General features: G+C 43.8%; 1 long non-coding RNA gene across 1 annotated transcript in view; it reads right to left on the reverse strand.

Moving 5' to 3' along the window:
• The window catches only part of LOC140472200 (uncharacterized), a 31906-nt gene extending 13316 nt beyond the window's left edge, over window positions 1–18590 (reverse strand). The window contains exons 1-3 of the long non-coding RNA XR_011957468.1: window positions 18451–18590; window positions 8451–8576; window positions 7067–7439 (exon numbers count right to left, since the gene is read on the reverse strand). This is a non-coding gene — a long non-coding RNA (uncharacterized lncRNA). The remainder of the gene's footprint in view (window positions 1–7066; window positions 7440–8450; window positions 8577–18450) is intronic.
• Window positions 18591–20194: the final 1604 nt, after the last annotated feature.

Raw genomic sequence — 20194 nt, forward strand, 5'->3', positions numbered from 1 at the left:
CCTCTGAATATTTATCCTGCCACTTCAGAATGTTCTGTAACTGCTCAGAGACATCCTTGACCCTCATACCAGGGAGGCAGCACACCATCCTGGGGTCTCTTCTGCAGCCACACAACCTCCTGTCTGGCCCCCTCACAACTGAACCTCCTATCAGTATCACTATCAATAGAGAGGATCTGACAAACAGAGATTGGGAGGACTATCTGCAGTTGGGTCTATATTTGGAAAGTGGGAGTACGTTAAAGCAATGCAGTGAGTGTTCAGGGCCAGTGTGTTCCTGACGAGGGAATAGTAAAGGCAGCAAGTCCAGCAAATACTAATCAAGTGATATCGTGAGTTTGATAAAGAAAATACAGTGCAATAAACACAGGTGAAGCCATTCAAAAGTATAGGGAGTGCAAGTTGAGCTCCAGAAAAATGAATGTATTTTAGCAAGATAGTAAGGATAGGAAAATTACTGAGGGAAGAGTTAGAAACTAAAAGACCAATCTGTGCATGGAGCCAGAGGAAGTAGGTGAGGTCTTCAATGAATACTTCCCATCTGTATTAACACAGGAGAAAGGCATTGTACCCGGGGACTTCAGTTGGGATGGCAAGTTTCTCGAACATGTTAAGATCAATAAGGCGGAAGTGTTCCATTTTTTCACATGCATAAAGTTGGAGGAATCCCCAGTGCCCAATGAAATGTATTCCAGCCTGCTATGGGAGGTAAGGAAGGAGATTGCTGGGGCCCTGATGGATATGTTTAATACTTTGTTGGCCACAGGTGAAGTGCTGAATGACTGGAGAATCGAAAATGTGGTTCCTTTATTCAAGAAGGGCAGCAGGGATAGGCCAGGTAATTACAGAGCAGATAGTCTGACGGCAGGGGCAGGGAAATCATTGGAAACAATACTGATTGACAGAATGAATCAACATTTGGAAAGGCAGAGATCGATTATGGATACTCATCACGAATTTGATAGAGAAAGATCCTGTCCCAAATTCAGCTGAGATTTTTGTTTGAAATTATGATTGAGGATTAGATGAGGGCAGTGCAGAAGATGTAGGTTACATGGAGTTCATTAAGGAGCTTGACAAAGTCCCTCATGGAACGCAGGCCTAACAGACCAATGGGATCCAAGGCAATTTGGCAACCTGGATCCACAACGGTGGAGGGTAAGTTTTGTGTTTGAAATACTTTCACCAGCGGGTGTACCACAGGGATCTGTGCAGCAACCATTGCTGTTTATTATAGAAAATAGAACATTGAAAAGTACGGCACAGAACAGGCCCATAGGCCCACGAAGTTGTGCTGAGATTTAATCCTAATGTAAAATATAGTAACTTAACCTACGGACCCCTCAACTCACTGCTATCCATGTGCATGTCCAGCAGTCGCTTAAATGTCCCCAATGACTTCGTTTCCACCAGCACTGCTGGCAACGCATTCCATGCATTCACAACTCTCTGCGTAAAGAACCTACCTCTGATGTCTCCATTATACCTTCCTCCTAATATCTTCAAACTATGACTTCTCGTACCAGTCAATCCTGCCCTGGGGAAAAAAGTCTCTGGCTATTTACTCTATGCATTCCTCTCATTATTTTGTACAGTATTATATGCATTTATGAGTTGGATGTGAAAGCAGAAGGTATCATTAGTAAGTTTGCAGCTGACATGAAGGTGAGGGTGTTGTCCACAGTGAGGGAGATGGTCTCAGGCTACAGTCTGAAGGTTAAGGCTGGGACAGAATTTCAAGACAGGAATTTAAATAGAGGGAAAACTGATTAATTAAAGTGCATTTATTCGAAAGTAAAAAGCCTAACAGTTAAGGCAGATGAACTCAGTGCATGGACGGGAACATGGGACCGGGGTACCATGGTATGACAGAATCACAGCTGAGGGAGGGGCAGGACTGGGAGCTCAATGTTCCAGGGTACAGATTCTACAGGATGGAGAGAACAGGTGGTGAGAGAGAAGGGGGAGTGGAGTTTTTGATCAATGAAAACATTACAGCAGGACTTCGAGAGGATATTCCAGAGAACGCCCAGTGAAGCCATAATGGTGCAACTGAGAAATGAGAATGGGTTATCAGTTTGATATGACTGTACTACAGGCCCCCAACAGTCAGTGGGAATTTGAGCAGCAAATATGTCGGGAGATCTCAGAGATCTGTAAGAATGATCGGATTGTAATGGTCGGGGAGTTTAACTTTCCAAACCAAGACTCGGACTGCTAGAGTGTTCAGAGCTTGGGAGCGAAGAATTTGTTAGTCATATTTAAGAAAACTGTCTCAGTCAGAATGTAAATGGTCAGACTGCAGAAAGGGGTAAAACCTGACCTCCCCTTGGGAAACAAGGAAAGGAAAGGGACTGAGTCATTAGTGGGGCAACACTTTCGCAAAGTTCTCACGATTCTATTAGTTTGAAAATAGCGATGGAAAAGGATAAGCCTGGTCCACAAGTTAAAGATCAAAACTGGCCTTGCTTCAAGAGCTTTTAACAATTGATTGTGGAGGATATTTGCAGGTAAAGGGACGTCAGGCAGGTGGGAAACTTTCAAAAGAGAGATAAAATGAAAGGTCAGGGCCAGCATATTCCTGTTAGTGTGAATGACAATGCTGACACAAGTAGGAAACATTGGATACGGGGGGGGGGGGGGGTATTGAGGCTTTGGTCAACAAAAGGGGGCACATGTCACATATAGCCAGCTGGATTAAGGGAATTCATTGAAGAACATTGCGGGTGGAGTAATACATTTAAGAGGGAAATCACGAGGGCCCAAAGGGGACCTGAGAAAGCTTTGGCAAATGAGGCTGAGGAAATTCCAAAGAGATTCTACAATTATATTAACAACACAAGATTAACTAGGGGGAGAATACGGCTCCTTGAAGATGAATGGAGCCAGCCACAGGAGATGGGTGAAATACTAAACGAAAATGTCACGTTTGAACTTACTGTGGAGGAAGACTGGTGAAGTCAGGGGGAAAAATGTGATGTCTTCAAAAGACTCCAGATAACAGGAGGTACTAGAGGTATTAAAATGCATATAAGGGAGACAAGTCCTTGGGAAATAATGCAGTATATTTCAGGATATTGTGAGAAGCTCAAGAAGAAATTGCGGAGTCCCAAAAAGAGATTTTTCTATCACTGATAGCCGGAAGTTATCAGTGTCTCCAAGGAGCCAGGAGGGGGGCTAATGTTGTGCCAGTGCTTAGGAAAGGCTCCGAGGGAAATCCAAGGGACATCAACACCAATTGGCTTGATGTTAGTGGTGCATACATTGTTGGAAGCAAGTCCGCAGGACAGGAGTTATATGCATTCCAAAGACAAGGATTGATTAGGGATAGTCAGCACAGCTTTGGAGTACTGCATAGAATTCTGATCATCCTGATTTAGGAAGCATTTTCTGAAACTGTAAATGCTGCAAGGATTGATGAAGATGTTACTGATACTGGAGGGTGTGACAGAAACAGAGAGGATGGATAAGCTGGAAAGTAACATGGGGGTGGGGGGGATGAGATAGTTTTGGCAGATAAGGTAAAGGAGAATGCAACGGGTTTTCTACAGCACAAAAGTACAAAAAAGCAACTGGAGAGACACTAGGGCCCCTCAAAGATCAGTGAGGCCATCAATGTGTGGAACCACAGGAGATGGGCAAGAGCCAAAATGAGCATTTCATGTCAGAACGTACTGTGAACAAAAACTAGGAAACAAAGGAAAGAAACAGTGATGGCTTGTAAAGAGTCCCTATTACAGAAGAGGTGGCACTGGAGGTCTTAGAACACAAAGGGAGAGAAAACCCTAGGTCCTAAACAAGTGTATCCCAGAACATTGTGACAGCGTAGTGGCAGGGACATGAGCAGGGATATTTATATCATTGTCTTTCTCATTTCCATTGGGTGTAGGTGGCTGAGGGGTGACCTTATCAAAGTTTAGAAAACCATGATGGGTACAGGAAAGTTGATTAGCCAACGTCTTTACTCCAGGGTAGTGGGGTCCATAACTAGATGGGATTGAACTGCAGAAGGAGAAGGTGTTAGCAATTCTGGAAAGTGTTAAAATTGATAAGTCCCTTGCACTAGATAGGATTGGTCCTTGGATTCTCTGGTAAGCCAGGAAGGAGATTGCCGAGCCTTTGGCTTTGATCTTTATGCCATCATTGTGTACAAGAATAGGGCCAGATGGCCGGAGGATAGCAAATGTTGACCCCTTGACCAAGAAGGGAAGTAGAGACAACCCTGGGTAATGATAGACCTGTGAGCCTTACTCCGATTCTGGGTAAAGTGTTGGAAAGGCTTGTAAAAGAGGCTAGGATTTATAATCATCTGGAGGTGAATACGTTGATGAGGGATAGTCAGCACGGTTTTGTGAAGGGTAGGTCATGCCTCACAAACCTTATTGACGTATTTGAGAAGGTGACCTAACAGGTGGATGTGGGTAAAGCAGATATTGGTAATGCAGATCAACAGAGAGATCAGTGTGTCTATGGACATGGATTCATTGAAAGTCGCCACCCAGGTTGAAAGAGTTATTAAGAAGGCATTCAGCGTGTGAGCTTTTATTGGTACAGGGATTGACTGTCAGAACCATGAGATAATGCTGCAGCTGTTCAAAACTCTGGTGCAGCCGCATTTGGAGTTAGACCATAAGACATAGGAGTGGAAGTAAGGCCATTCGGCCCATCGAGTCCACTCCGCCATTCAATCATGGCTGATGCGCATTTCAGCTCCACTTACCAGCATTCTCCCCGTAGCCCTTAATTCCTCTAGACAACAAGAACCTATCAATCTCGGCCTTGAAGACATTTAGCGTCCCGGCTTCCACTGCACTCCGTGGCAATGAATTCCACAGGCCCACCACTCTCTGGCTGAAGAAATGTCTCCGCATTTCTGTTCTGAAATGACCCCCTCAAATTCTAAGGCTGTGTCCACGGGTCCTAGTCTCCTCGCCTAACAGAAACAATTTTCTAGCATCCACCTTTTCAAAGCCATGTATTATTTTGTACGTCTCTATTAGATCTCCCCTTAATCTTCTAAACTCCAACGAATACAATCCCAGTATCCTCAGCCGTTCCTCATATGCTAGACCTGTCATTCCAGGGATCATCCGTGTGAATCTCCACTGGACACGTTCCAGTGCCAGTATGTCCTTCCTGAGGTGTGGGGACCAGAACTGGACACAGTACTCCAAATGGGGCCTAACCAGAGCTTTATAAATTCTTAGTAGTACATCTCTGCTTTTATATTCCAACCCTCTTGAGATAAGAGACAACATTGCATTCGCTTTCTTAATCACAGACTCAACCTGCATGTTTACCTTTAGAGAATCCTCGACTAGCACTCCCAGATCCCTTTATGCTTTGGCTTTATTAATTTTCTCACCATTTAGAAAGTAGACCATGCTTTTATTCTTTTTGCCAAAGTGCAAGACCTCGCACTTGCTCACGTTAAATTCCATCAGCCATTTCCTGGACCACTCTCCCAACCTGTCTAGATCCTTCTGTAGCCTCCCCAGTTCCTCAGTACTACGTGCCTGTCCACCTAACTTCGTATCATCGGCAAACTTCGCTAGAATGCCCCCGGTTCCCTCATCCAAATCATTAATATATAATGCGAACAGCTGTGGCCCCAGAACCGAACCCTGCGGGACACCGCTCGTCACCAGCTGCCATTCTGAAAAAGAACCTTTTATCCCAACTCTCTGCCTTCTGTTAGATAGCCAATCCTCAATCCATCCCAGCAGTTCACCTCGAACACCATGGGCCCTCACCTTGCTCAGCAGCCTCTCGTGTGGCACCTTATCAAAGGCCTTTTGAAAGTCCAGATAGACCACATCCACTGGGTTTCCCTGGTCTAACGTACTTGTTACCTCTTCAAAAAATTCCAACAGGTTTGTCAGGCATGACCTCCCTTTACTAAATCCATGTTGACTTGTTCTAATCAGACTCTGCTCTTCCAAGAATTTAGAAACCTCATCCTTAATGATGGATTCTAGAATTTTACCAACAACCGAGGTTAAGTTAATTGGCCTATAGTTTTCCATCTTTTGCCTTGATCCTTTCTTGAACAAGGGGGTTACTACAGCCATCTTCCAATCATCCGGGACCTTTCCTGACTCCAGTGACTCTTGAAAGATCTTAACCAATGCCTCTGCTATTTCCTCAGCAACCTCTCTCAGAACTCTAGGGTGTATCCCATCGGGGCCAGGAGATTTATCAATTTTAAGACTTTTTAACTTTTCTAGCACTATCTCTTTCGTAATGGCAACATACACAACTCAGCCCCGTGACACCCTTTAATTTTTGGGATATTACTCAGGTCTTCCACTGTGAAAACTGACGCAAAGTACTTGTTAAGTTCTCCTGCTATTTCCTTATCTCCCATCACTAGGCTCCCTGCATCAGTTTGAAGTGTCCCAATGTCTACTTTTGCCTGTCGTTTGTTTCTTATGTACTGAAAGAAACTTTTACTATTATTTCTAATATTACTGGCTAGCCTACCTTCATATTTGATCCTCTCATTTCTTATTACACTCTTTGTTATCCTCTGTTGGCTTTTGTATCCTTCCCAATCTTCTGATTTCCCACTGTTATTAGCCACTTCATAGGATCTCTCTTTTTCTTTAATACATTTCCTGACTTCCTTTGTCAGCCAAGGTTGTCTAATCCCTCCCCGGTTAATCTTTCTTTTCTTGGGAATGAACCTCTGTAGTGTCCTCAATTATACCTACAAACTCCTGCCATTTTTGCTCTAGTGTCTTTTCGGTTAGCCTCTTCTTCCAGTCTATTTTAGTCAGTTCCTCTCTCATGCCTTCATAATTACCTTTATTCAACTGTAACACCATTACATCAGATTTTGCCTTCTCCCTTTCAAACTCCAGACTGAACTCTACCATATTATGGTCGCTACTTCCTAACGGTTCCCTTACTTTAAGATCTTTTATAGAGTCTGGTTCATTGCAAAGCACGAGGTCCAGAATAGCCTGCTCTCTTGTGGGCTCCATGACAAGCTGTTCCAAAAAGCCATCCTGTAAGCATTCCATGAATTCCCTTTCTTTAGATCCTTCCAGACTTATATACTCACTTTTCCTTCCCGGCTGCCCCTCTGCTCGCCGTCACTTCCTCTGCAGCTCCCGCTCTTTCTGTGGAGAGAGAGAGAAAAAAAAAACACACCGCTGCCCGCTACAGGTAAGCAATTTTAAAACGAACTGTCTTACCTTTGCTGTAGTCTCCCGGGTTCGCTTTTACTTCGACGCTGCTCCCGCTCAAATTTTGACTATGGTTCATAGTCATAGTTTTGACTATGGTTCAGACCAACGCATTACAGGAAAGATGTTGAAGATTTGGATAGGGTTCAGAGGAGACTTACTAAGATTTTACCGAGTCTGGAGTGAAGGACTTATGAGTAATGCTGAGAGACTTGAATCTGTTTCTGGTCGTGAGAAGACATTTGAGGCCTATTAATTGAGACATATAACATAAACAGAGTTAGATGAGTTGGACAGTGAGAGCCTTTTGTCTTGGATCGCGATGCCTAATGCGAGGGGAGACAGTAAATTGAGGTAGATACTAATCCGAATAAATAGATATGGGACAGATGCCAGAGGTAGGTTCTTTACTCAGAGTAGTCGGGCCATGGAATGCATTGCCGGCAACAGTGGTAGACTCGTCAAATTTAAGGGCATTTAAATGGTCATTGGATAGGCATATGGACAAGAATGGACTAGTGTTAGTTACTTGGGCTTCAGATTAGTTCCACAGGTCAGTGCAACATCGAGAGCTGAAAGGCCAGTACTGCACTGTCATGATCTGTGTTCTAGAGGGCATAAATATGAGATGGGAGAGGAAAGACTTAGATGGGATTGGAGGAGAACATTTTTCACACAGAGGATGGTGCAGGCATGGAATGGGTTCCCAGGGGAAGTGGTAGAGAAAAGTACAATAACAACATGTAAAAGACATTTGGGCAGGTACATGGAGAGGAGAAGGTTTGAAGGGATATGGGTCAAGTGCAGGGAAACATGACTTGTTCAGGGACTCTGGTCAGCATGGACTAGTTGGATCCAAGGAACCCTTTTATGCTGCATGGCTCTGTCTCCAGTTATTGGAGGAGGAGATAAGGCATGTGATAGACACTGTAGCAAGTCACAGTGATAGTGATTGTAGTCTGGAATGCAGTACATTTCAAATATGTGGAGGGGCTATCGGGAAGTGAGGAGGTTACAGAGACAGGAACTGTTATAGGAGTTACAAATTATTGAAGACACTGGTGCACAAGACATGCCACAGATACAGTGTTGCAGAGTAATGAGTCTTAGTACAACAGAACTTACAGTAGGGGTGGGGATTGAGCCTGAGGGGTGTGTGTACTGTGCTCCCCCTCCAGCACTGTATCTATGTCATGTCTTGTGAGCTGATGTTTGGAGCCCACTCTTGCTCTCTGCTCTGTGCGCTGTGAGTGATCTTACCTCATGCAGGATTTATTGAAGACTCCAGATCTCCCTTCCCTTTGTCTTTCTGGCTGACCAACTATATTCAATGTGGTGATGGACGAGACACCCAGCAGATGGGAAGTCTATTTAGTCATGAACCTACTGGAGACAGAGAAATAGACAGAATGGGATGTTAGACGGATGAACTGAGGGTTACACATACAGAATGGCACTAAGTCACACAGAGATCTGGAAAATCCCAGTCTGCATCCTTGGCCTGTTCTGCCTCATCTCTCTGGAGTGGAGAATTCTGTTGGCTGAGGATCTGGAGTAGCTGCAAGAGTGAGAGACACTGACAGCGGCAGCAGTTAGACCCCCACAGTGAGGGATACCACGTGGAGAGAGACTGAGTGATATCACCAGACTGCTTGAAGATGTCAGAATCAAATAATTGTGTAGGAAGAATGGGTTTTGCTTCAGTATGCACTGGCATAAACGATCAGGAATGAGCAACCTGTGAGCAGGTGAAGTGATGGCCGAGTGGTATTATTGCTAGAGCATGTATCCCAAACCTCAGCTAATGGTCAGGGGAGACAGGTTTGAATCCCACCAACAGAAATGGGGGAAGTTTAAATCAATAATTAAAAACAACTTGCAATTACAAATTCATGAATAAGTATGAAACCATTGCTGATGTCCAAAATAATCTTTGTTCATCAAAAAGACACTGGTCCTTAAGAGAAGAACATCTGCCTATCCTCACGTGGTCTGCACGACATACCCACAGTAAAGTGTTTGTCTCTCAATTTACCTCTGAAATGGCCGAGCAAGTTACTCAACTCAAAGGCAGCTCAGGCTGGGCAGCCAGAGACACCCATATCCCACAAGTAAATAAAAACAATCCCATTGCACTGGGATCCAGTGGAACCATGATGAGAACGGAGTATTGGTAATTATGTTGGCAGGTTTATGGACAGAGCTTTAAATTGATAGAGAGGATGCAGGGACAGGGTTCAAGTGAAAGGAGCTTTCCAAATCCAAAGATAAAAAGTGAAGCATCAGAACAGCATGGGAATGTGACTGAAGTCAAGCAGACAGGAACAGGATGGAAAAACTTTAACTAAAACTGTACATCAGGTTTGTGACAGGAGATTATTGGAAAGAGTAAATTATGTTTTATTTTGGAATGGACAAAGTATTTTCAATAAGGTAGATGGATTTGTGACACAGAGATAAATGGGATTTAGACACTAGAGAGACATGGTTACAGGACGAACAAAAGGTGGAACATAAATATTCAATGGTTCACAATCTTGTGGGGTCTAAGGCAGAATGGGAAAGGACGGTTGGGTAACGCTGACAGACATGGGTAACAAAGGCATTACAGAGAAAGTATTTGGCCACAGATCATGAAGTAGAATCTGTCTGAATGTAAATTCTGGCTACTACTTGCCAAGGTCACAAGCAGCAGAACAGTTTTAGCCACCGAACAGGATTTCCTTGCTCATCATTGCATTAAACAGGAACTCATTGGAATTTTTAACAAAGGCATTGAGATAATTTTGGGAAACTTCAATATTCGCATAATCTAGCACAATCACACTGACAAGAGTGATATTCGAAGAGGAGAACTTTTTTTTCCCATCAGTGTTTCTTTGAATATCACATTGTGCAACTGGCGAGGGACGCAGCTATCTCAGAGCGACTTTTGTCTGATGAAGCTGAGTGAATGAGTAATGGCACACAGGGAGATCCTCTGGGAAACTTGGATAAAGTGAAATTTAATTAATTCTAAAGCTTTAACATGAATCACAGAATGGACAAGACACAATGTGAAACAAAATAGCCCATTTACATGGGTTTGAGAGGAAAACTGACCAAGGGTGAACAGGATGAACAGACTAGAATGTGTGTCTGTAAGCAAACAGTTGAAAACACTTGAAGAATGATGTAAAACACTCAACAAAAGGACATTCCATTGAAACAGTCAAAATCTCAGCAAGAAATTTCCTGCTGTCCCTCACTCAGGACAAATGGATCTTATTAGATTATCAGGCTTAGAAGATCACCAAAAAGTACTAACAATTCTAAAGTGAGAGAGTGTTTAGGCAGTAAGTGTTAGAGGGATTGTGAACTGTTTGCTTGCAGGAGGGGGGCAGTGAGAAGGGAAATCATTGTCAGGGTTTGATGACAGGTCAGGAACAGGGAGAGGTGAAGGTGCTGGAGGTGGTGAGAGTGTTACAGAGAGTGGTCAGGGCCTGAATGGTGTTACAAAGCCAGTACGGATTGTTGCAGCTGGAGGGGTTCACAGAGGAATGGAGGGACATATGTATTTAACTTATTCATTCATGGGATGTGGGTGTCACTACCAGAACCAGCATTCTTTGCCCCAATGCTAATTACCCAGAGGGCAGCTCCGAATCAGCCATATTGCTGTGGGTCTGGAGTAACATGACAGCCAGACCAGGTTAGAATGTCAGATGTCCTTCCCTAAAGGATGTAAGTGAACCAGATGTATTTCTCCTACTGATCAACAATGCTTTTATGGTGACCTCACCAGTGTCCACCACAACATGACATCCCAACTCCTACTCTCAATGCTGTGACCAATGAAGGTAACCATCCCAAACACCTGCTTCACCAACCTGTCTCCCTGAGACACCACTTTCAAAGAGCTGTGTACCTGCATCTCTGGCTCGCTGACTGACAACACTACCCAGGGCCCGAACATTAACTGTACAAGTCCCGCCATGGCTTGGTTTACCAAAATAGAACACTTCACATTATTTAATTAAACTCCATCTGCTATTCTTCAGCCCACTATCCCAGCAGTACTGTTCATCCTGTTTTATCATAGTTAACCTTCTTCACTGTCCAGTATATCACTAATCTTAGTGCCACCTACAAACGTATTTACCAGGAAAGTAATATTCTCAGCCAAATCAATTATCCAAATGACAAACACCCCCAGTCAGAAAAACAAAATGTCTCTAATGACCCTCTGTCTCCTACCATGTGGTAAATTGTATATCCAGTTGACTAGCTCCTCCTGGATGCCGTATCCTTTTACTTTGATCAGAACATATTACCCAGTTTTCCATACGGAACGTAGAACATAAAACAGTACAGTATAAGGCCCTTGGGCCCTCAATGTTCTGCCGACCTTTTATCCTCCTCTAAGATCAAACCTACATACATTTCATTTTGCACTATCATCCATGTGCCTTTCCAAGACTCTTATTAAATGCCCTTAACGCACCTAACTACTACCACCACTGCAGTACATTCGACACACCCACCACTCTGTGGAGAACCAAACTCTGAAATCTCCCCTTAACCTTCTTCCAGTCACCTTAATATTATACTCCCTTCTGATAGACATTTCTGCCATGGGGGAAAAAATCACTGTTCACTATGTCTGCACCTCTTATTATCTTGTTCTCTTCGACCAAGACGTCCCTCATCCTTCTTCACTCCAATGAGGAAAGCCTTACCTCCCTCAAACTTTCTTCATAAGACATATTCTTCAGTCCAGGCAGCATCCTTATAAATCTTCTCTTTACCATCTCTTAAGCTTTCACATCCTTCCTGTAATGAGAGAATCAAAACTGAATATAATATCAAAGAGTGGTCTAAGCAGAGCTCCATAGAGCTGCAGCATAGCCTCACGGCTCTGAAACTCAATCCCTCAGCTAATGAAAGCCAAGACAACGTATTCCTTCTTAACAACCCTATCAGCTTGGGTAGCAACTTTGAGGGATCTATGGACATGGAACCAAACATCCAACTGTTACTCCACACTGCCAAGAATCTTACTTTTAACCCAATATTCCAAATTCAAGTTACGACCTTCCAAAACGAATCACTTCACACTTTTCCAGGTTGAATTCTTTCTGCCACCTCTCAGCCCAGCTCCCCATCATGTCAATGCCCTGTTGCAACCAGCAACAGATCTCCACACTACCCACCACTCCAACAATCTTTGTGTCATTGGCAAACTTACTAACCCAATCTTCCACTCCCACATCCAAGTCATTTATAAAAATCACAAAGAGCATGGTTCCGGGAACTGATCCCTGCAGAACACGACTGGTCACTGAACTCCAGGCTGAAGGTTTTGTATCTATCATCGTCCTCTGTCTTCTAGAGGCCAGGAATTCTGTATCCAGACAGATAGGTTTCCCTGTATCCCATGCCTCCGTACTCTCTGAATAGTTCGAGGTAATGAGGTGCTGTATGAAAGGATGGAGAAGTGCTGTGAGGACCGGAGAAGTTTGCAGTGATATCATGTGCTGGAGAGGCTGGAGGGTAGATCAGTAAGGGCTGGGTGTTACCGACAGAGTAGGTTGTAGATGCTGGACAGGATGATAGACAGAAGGATAAGGATTTTTGTAGGGATTTTGGGATAGTGGACACAACACTAAGTGTCAAAGTCATTTTGGAAAGAAATAAGGATAGTGCAGAAGTGAAGGTGCCAAAATTTGGAGAAGCCCCCTAATCATTAGAATATTACTGTCACTGGGCATTATCATTATCACGAGACAGGATCTGGCAAACACAGACTGGGAGGAACTATTTACAGTTGGGTTCATATTCGGATTAAGGAACAAGGTTAAAGTGATACAGGGAGAATTCTGGGCCAGTGTGCTCCCAGAAGAGAAGAGTGAAAGACAACGGCAGTAACTGCAGTGAATACTGGTCACGCGATATCGTGACCTGGATAAAGTAAGTACAGTGCGATGAAAACAGGCGAAGCACTTCAAAAGTATAGAGAGTGCAAGGGGTCCTTAAAAATGAGGAGCAAAGAATGGGCTTGAAATACCCTTGGGAGATACCGTTAAGAAAAGGCCACAAGGTATTTTATCAATACAGTTCGAGGAAGAAGATTACTAGTTAAATAGTTGTGCCTGTTAGAAACCAAAGGGATAATCTGTGCATGGAGCCAGAGGAAGTAGGTGAGGTCTCCAATGAATACTTCCCATCGTATTCACACAGGAGAAAGACATTGTAGCCGGGGATTTCAGTTGGGATGGTGAGGTTCTACAACATGTTAAGATCAATAAGGAGCAAGTATTAAATGTCTTCACAGGCATAAAGGTGGGGAAATCCCCAAAGCCCAAAGAAATATATCCCAGGCTGCTATGGGAGGTAAGGGAGGAGATTGCTGGGGCACAGGTGTATATATTTAATACTTTGCTGGCCACAGGTGAAGTGCTGAATGACTGGAGGATCGCTAAGGTGGTTCCTTTGTTCAAGAAAGGCAGCAAGAATAGGCCAGGTAATTACAGAGCAGATAGTCTGACAACAGGGGGAGGGACATTTCTGGGAACAATTCTGAGGATGAATAAACACTTGAAAAGGCAGGGATCAACTTGGCTGAGTCATCGCGGATTTGGCAGAGGAAGATACTGTCTGAGGAATTCAGTTGCGTTTTTTTTTAAATGATCTCTCAAAATATTGATGAGGGCAGTGCAGATGATGTGGTTTACATGGACCTGAATAAGGCCTTTGACAAGGTCCCACATGGAAGGCTGGTCCGAAAGGGAAGAGCCACTGGGATTCAAGGCAAGTTGGTAAATTGGATACAAAATTCGTGGATAAACCTCTTCGTGTTTGAAATTCTTTCACCAGCGGGTGTACCACAGGGATCTGTGCAGGAACCAGCACTGGTTAATCTATTGAATAATAACTTCGATGTGAAAGCAAAAGTTATCATTCATAGGTTTGCAGTCGACATGAAAGATGAAGATGTTCACAGTGAAGGGGATGGTCTCTCGTTACAGTCTGATGACGATCAGATGATAATCTGAGCAGAGTTTACTTCTGATCAATGTGAGGTCATACCCTGTGGGAGGTATGATAAGCAAAGGGCAGACATAATGAATGGTTGGTTCTTGCCGACTACTGAGGAACGCAGGGACCTGACCAAATATCCCTAAAGGTGTCAGAACAGGTGGACTGGGTGGGGAAGGCACCTGAACTGGGAGCAGGAGGGGGACCCATATCCTGGTGGGGCGAATTGTGAGAGCTGCTTGAGAGGATATAATCCAATCTGGCAGGGTGTTGGACCGGAAACAGTCATAAGGTCAGAAAGAAGATTGAGGTTGGTGCACAAGTTAAAGACAGCAATTTCAACAGACAAGGCAGGCAAGAACATAGCAGGGAATAGTGGAAAACCGATGATTAAACTGCATTTATTTCATTGCAAGGGGCCTGACAGCTCAGGAAGATGAACTCAGGACATGGATTGGGACATGGGACTGGGATATTATAGTTATTACAGAAACACAGCTGAGGGAGGGGCAGGACTGGCAGCTCATTGTTTCAAGGTAGAGATGCTACAGGAAGGGGAGGCAAGAGAGGACGCGTGGTGGTGGGTTTTGATTGCATGAATCATCACAGCAGTACTTAGAGAGGATATTCCTGTGGGATCGCCCAGTGAAGCTATGTTAGTGGAACTGAGAATTAAGAATGGGTCATCACTCTGACACAATTGTCCTATTGACCCCGAATAATCCGTGGCAGACTGAGAAACAAATATGTCAGGAGATCTCAAATATCGATCACAATAATAGGGTTGTTATGGCAGGGGTTTTTAAACTTTCCAAACTGAGACTGGGCCTGCCAGTGTTCAGCATTTGCAAGGGAGGAATTTGGTAATTGCGTTCCAGAAAACTCCCAATCAATATGTAAATGGACTGAAAAGAGAAATGGGCAAAACCTGACCTCCACTTGGGAAACAAGGTAGGGAAAGGGACTGAGGCAGTTGCATGAGTTTGAAAATGGCTATGGAAAAGGACAGGCCTGGTCCACAAGTTCAAATTGTAAAATGGGGCCAGACTAATATTGATCGTATCAGCCAAGGAACTTTGAAAAGGTGATTGGAGAGTCCATTTACAGGGAAAGTGAAATCTGGCAAGTGAGAATATATTAAAAGTGAGATAAATTGAGCGTTCAGTGCCAGCATGTTCCTGTTTGTGTGCAGGTCAATGCCGACAGCATTTTGAAACACTGGCTGTCTGTTAAGAGTCCGGTCAAGGAAAAGGGGAACATGTCAGCTGGATGAAGGGAATCCACGAGGATCACAGGGGCTGGAGAAATACACTTTGGGTGGAAATCAGGAATGCAGAAAGGGTACATGAAATAGCCTCTGCAGAGAAGCATAAGGAGAATCCAAAAGTGGTTGTATAAATATATTAAGCGTAATAGAGTAACTCGAGACAAAATAAGGGCCCTTAAAGATGAATGAGGCAATTGATGTGCAGAAGTGCTGGATATTTCCTAAGACCCTAAACAATGTTTTCACTCCAGAACTTACTGTGGAGAAAGACTGGGGAACTCAGGGAACAAGAGCAATATGTTAGACCACAATTGAGTTCTCGGCAATTCCAGTCACCCTGCTATAGGAATGACGTTGTGAAATTTGAAAGTGCTCAGAAAAGATTAACAAGATATTGCCCGGGTTGTTGCTGAATAAGCTGGGGTTACTGTCACTGGAGAATCGGAGACTGAGGGGTGACCTTACAGAGGTTTATATAAACATGAGGGGTATGGATTGGGTAAACATTGAAGGTCTTTTCCCAGGGGTTGGGAGTCCAAAACTAGAGGGCATAGGTTTAAGATTAGAGGGGAAAGATTTCAAAGGGACTGAAGGGACAGCTTTTTCATGCACATGGTGATGCGTGTATGGAATGAGCTGAGAGAGAAAGTAACATAGACTAATACAATTACAACATTTAAAAGGTATCTGGTTGGGTATATCAATAACAAGTGTTTTGAGGTACTTGGGCCAAATGCTGGTAAATGGGATGGATGCATTTAGATCTTCTGGTCAGCATAGATAAGTTGGACCGAAGGCTCTGCTTCCATGGTATCCATCTCTATGACTTGAAAAGAGTGCACATTATAGAAGAGGTGGTGCTGGAGGTTTTAAAACACAAAGGTATGGACAGCCCCACGACTTCATTAAGTGTATCATAGGACATTGTGGGATGCTAGGCAAGAAATTGTGGAGCACTGAGCAAAGGTATTTGTACAATTGACAGCCAAGTGTGAGGTGCTGGAAGACTGGAGGGTGGAATCGTGGACTGTGAAGGAGGTTTGCTAAAATGGATCTTGATAATATGGCTGAAATGGCTGAGAAACCGTAGATGGAATTCAATCTGAATAAATGCGAGGTAGTGCACTTGGTAAAACAAACAAGAGTAGAGCTTATACAATTAATGTTCGGGCCTCGGTTAGTGTTTTAGAGCAGAGGGCCCTCCGGGTTCAGGTACATAAATCTTGAAGCTTACATCACAGGATGGATAAGACAGTGCTTGGCATGCCTGACTGTTGCTCAGTCCATTGAGTGGAGGATTTGGGACATCATGTTGAGATTGCACAGATATTGGTGAGGCCTGTTCTGCAATACTCTGTCCAGTTCTGGTCGCCCAGTTATTGTGAGGATATTATTAAGCTGCAGGGCGTTCAGAAGAGATTTACCAGGATGTGGCTGGGTATGGAAGGCTTGAGCTTTGAAGAAAAGCCCATCCAGCCAGTCTTTTTTCACTGGAGCCAGGAGGATGAGAGATGGCCTGATGGAAGTTTATGAAAAAGATGAGGGATATAGATAGAGTTAATGGCAGTTACCTTTTCCTCAGGATGGGGGAGTCTCAAGTGGAAGGGCCACATTTTTAGGGTGAGAAGAGGGACATGTTAAAAAAAAACATGGGGGCTAATTGTTACACAGAGGGTGGTTTGAGAGTGGAATAAACTTCCTGAGGAAGTGGGGGGGGGGACTGTGGGTACAAATACAATGTTTAAAACACATTTGATTAAGTACAGGAATAGGGAGGGGTAAGAGGGATATGGGCCAGCAACAGGCAGCTGGGATGTGTTTAGTTTTAGGTAATGTTTGGTACAAACTGAAGGGTCAGTTTCCATGCTGTATGGCTCTATGGCAAGAATATAGTTTTATTCCATTATTTATGAAAGGCTGCAATGGAAAGCCAGGGAACTTAAGGCCAATTAGCCCAACGTCAGTGGTGGGTAAGTTGTGAAAGTGATTCTGCCAGATAGGAGTCACATTCATTTGGAAAAGCAAAGATTGATCAAAGATCGTCAGCAGGGCATTGTGCAGACAAAGTCAGGGCTCACTAACTTGACTGCTTTCGTTGAAGTTGTGACCAGATATTGTCTACACCAATGTCAGCAGGGCCTTTGACAGGGTTTAGCATGATACACTGGTTAGTAAGGTTAGATCACATGGGATCAGGGAGAGATCGCCAACTGGATACAAAATTGGCTTCACATTAGGAGACAGAGGGAGGTGGGAGAGGGTTGTTGTTCAGACTGGAGGCCTGTGACCAGCGGTGTGCCATAAGGATCAGGGATGGGCCCACTGATGTGTATCATCTACATAAACGATTTGGATGAGAATAAAGGAGCCATTGTTTGTAATTTTATGGATGATCAAATTAATGGTGTAGTGGACAGTGAATACGGTTATCAAAGGGGATCTCGACCGAATGGTGCTGCATGCCTCTGTCTCCAGTTATTGAAGGAGGAGACTTCCGAGATAAGGCATGTTGTAGATACTGAAGCAAGTTACAGAGACAGGGATGGTAGGCTGGAATGCAGTACATTTCAAATATGTAGAGGGACGAAAGGGAAGGGAGGAGGTTACAGGGACTGGAACTGATGTAGGGGTTACACACTGTTGGAGACACTGGTCAAGGAGACATGACATAGATACAGTGTTGGAGAGGGAGCGCAGAACAGAAAGATCCCAGGAAGCAGTCCCACCCTCTCGTGGGAGGCCTGCTTTCCCCTTTGTTGTACTGATACTCACTAAGACAGCACAGACCTGGATCGATAACTGTGACACTTCCGATGCTGACTCAGTACAAAGTAAGTTAAAGTTGGGGCGGTGATTGAGCCTGGGGTGTGTCTGTACTGTGCTCCCCCTCCAGCACGGTATCTATGTCATGTCTTGTTAGCCGATGTTTGGACCCCTCTCATTGCTCCTTGCTCTGTGCACTGTGAGTGATCTTACCTCACTGCAGGATTTATTGAAGGCTCCAGATCTCCCTGCACTTTGTCTCTCTGGCTGACCAAACATCTTCAATGTGGTGATGGACGAAACACCCAGCAGCTGGGACTTCCACTGAGTCAGTAACTTCCTGAGTACCTATAGGAGACTGAAAGATAGATAGATTAGGAAATTAGACAGCAGCAGTGAGGGTTACACAGGGAGAAACATACTGTGTCCCACAGATATCTGGAAAATCCCAGTCTCCATCCCTGGCCTGTGCTGCTGTATCTCTCTGGAGTGGACAATTCTATTGGCTCAGGATTTGGAGTTGCTGCAAGAGTGAGAGACACTGACAGAGGCAGCAATTAGATCCAGACAGTGAGGGATACCACTTAGAGAGAGACTGAGTGATATCACCAGAATTCAGGATGATTTTAGGATCAAACAAGTGTGTAGGAAGAACGAGTTTAGCTTCATGATGTATCAGTGCTCAGGGTTGAGCAATCTGTGCACAGGTGAAGTGCTGACCTGGTATTATTGCTAGAGCATGTATGCCAAACCTCAGTGAATGTTCTGTGGAGGCTGGTTTAAATCCCACCATCAGAAATGGAGAAATTTTAAATCAATAACTAAAACAAATGGTAATTAACAATCCATAATTACGTATGAAAACATTGCTGATGTACAAAAAAAAGCCCAAACACGTGTCTTTTAGAGAAGGACATCTGCCCATCCTCATGTGGTCTGCACGACACACACACAGAAAAATGTTTGCCTCTCAATGACCCTCTGAACTGGCCGAGCAAGTTAATCAGCTCAAGGGCAGCTAGGTCTGAGCAAGAAAGGCTGGTCAGCCAGAGACACCCATATCCCATACCTGATTTAAAATAATCCATTCGGATGGTCCCACTGGAACTGTGCAGGGACCAGTATCTTGGCCAATAATGTCGGTAGGTTTATGGACAGGGCTTCAAACTGACAGAGAGGATGCTGGGACTGGATTCAGGTAAAAGGAGCTTTCCAAATCCACAGAGAAAAGGTGAAGTATAGGAACAGTGTGGGAATGTGACTGAAGACAAGCAGAAAGGAACAGGATGGGACAGAGTTTAACTAAACCTGTACATCAGGGAATCGATTTGTGAGAGGAAATTGTGGGAAAGAGTAAATTATGTTTATTTTGGAATGGATAATGTCTCTTCAATAAGGTAGATTCATTTGTGACACAGAGATAAAAGAGACTTAGACACCAGAGAGACGTGTTTACAGGGCAAACAAAAGGTGGACATAAGTTTTCAATGGATCACAACCTTGCGGAAACTCAGGCAAAATGGGTAACACTAACAATAATGGATAACATAGGCATTACAGAGAAAGCATTCGGTCTCAGATCATGAAGTAGAGTCAGTCTGAATGTAAATTCTGGCTACTACTTGCCAAGGACACAAGCAGCAGAACAGTTTTAGCCACTGAACAGCATTTCATTGCTCATCACTGTATTAAACATTGTTAAAAAATTCCAAACACATTATGATAATTTTGGGAAACTTCAATATTCCCATAATCTGAGACAGTCACACTGACCACAGGAATATTGGAAGAGGAGTTCAGAGAACTTTTTTCAGTGTTGCTTTGAATAACAAATTGTGCAACTGGCTAGGGATATAACTATCTCAGTGCGATCGTTGTGTGATGAAACTTAGTGAATAAGTAATATCACCTGGAGAGATCCTCTGGGAAATTGTGATAAAGTGCAGTTTAAAGAAAT

Source organism: Chiloscyllium punctatum, unplaced genomic scaffold (genome assembly GCF_047496795.1).
Source record: "Chiloscyllium punctatum isolate Juve2018m unplaced genomic scaffold, sChiPun1.3 scaffold_266, whole genome shotgun sequence".
In the NCBI taxonomy this organism is placed as follows: domain Eukaryota; kingdom Metazoa; phylum Chordata; class Chondrichthyes; order Orectolobiformes; family Hemiscylliidae; genus Chiloscyllium; species Chiloscyllium punctatum.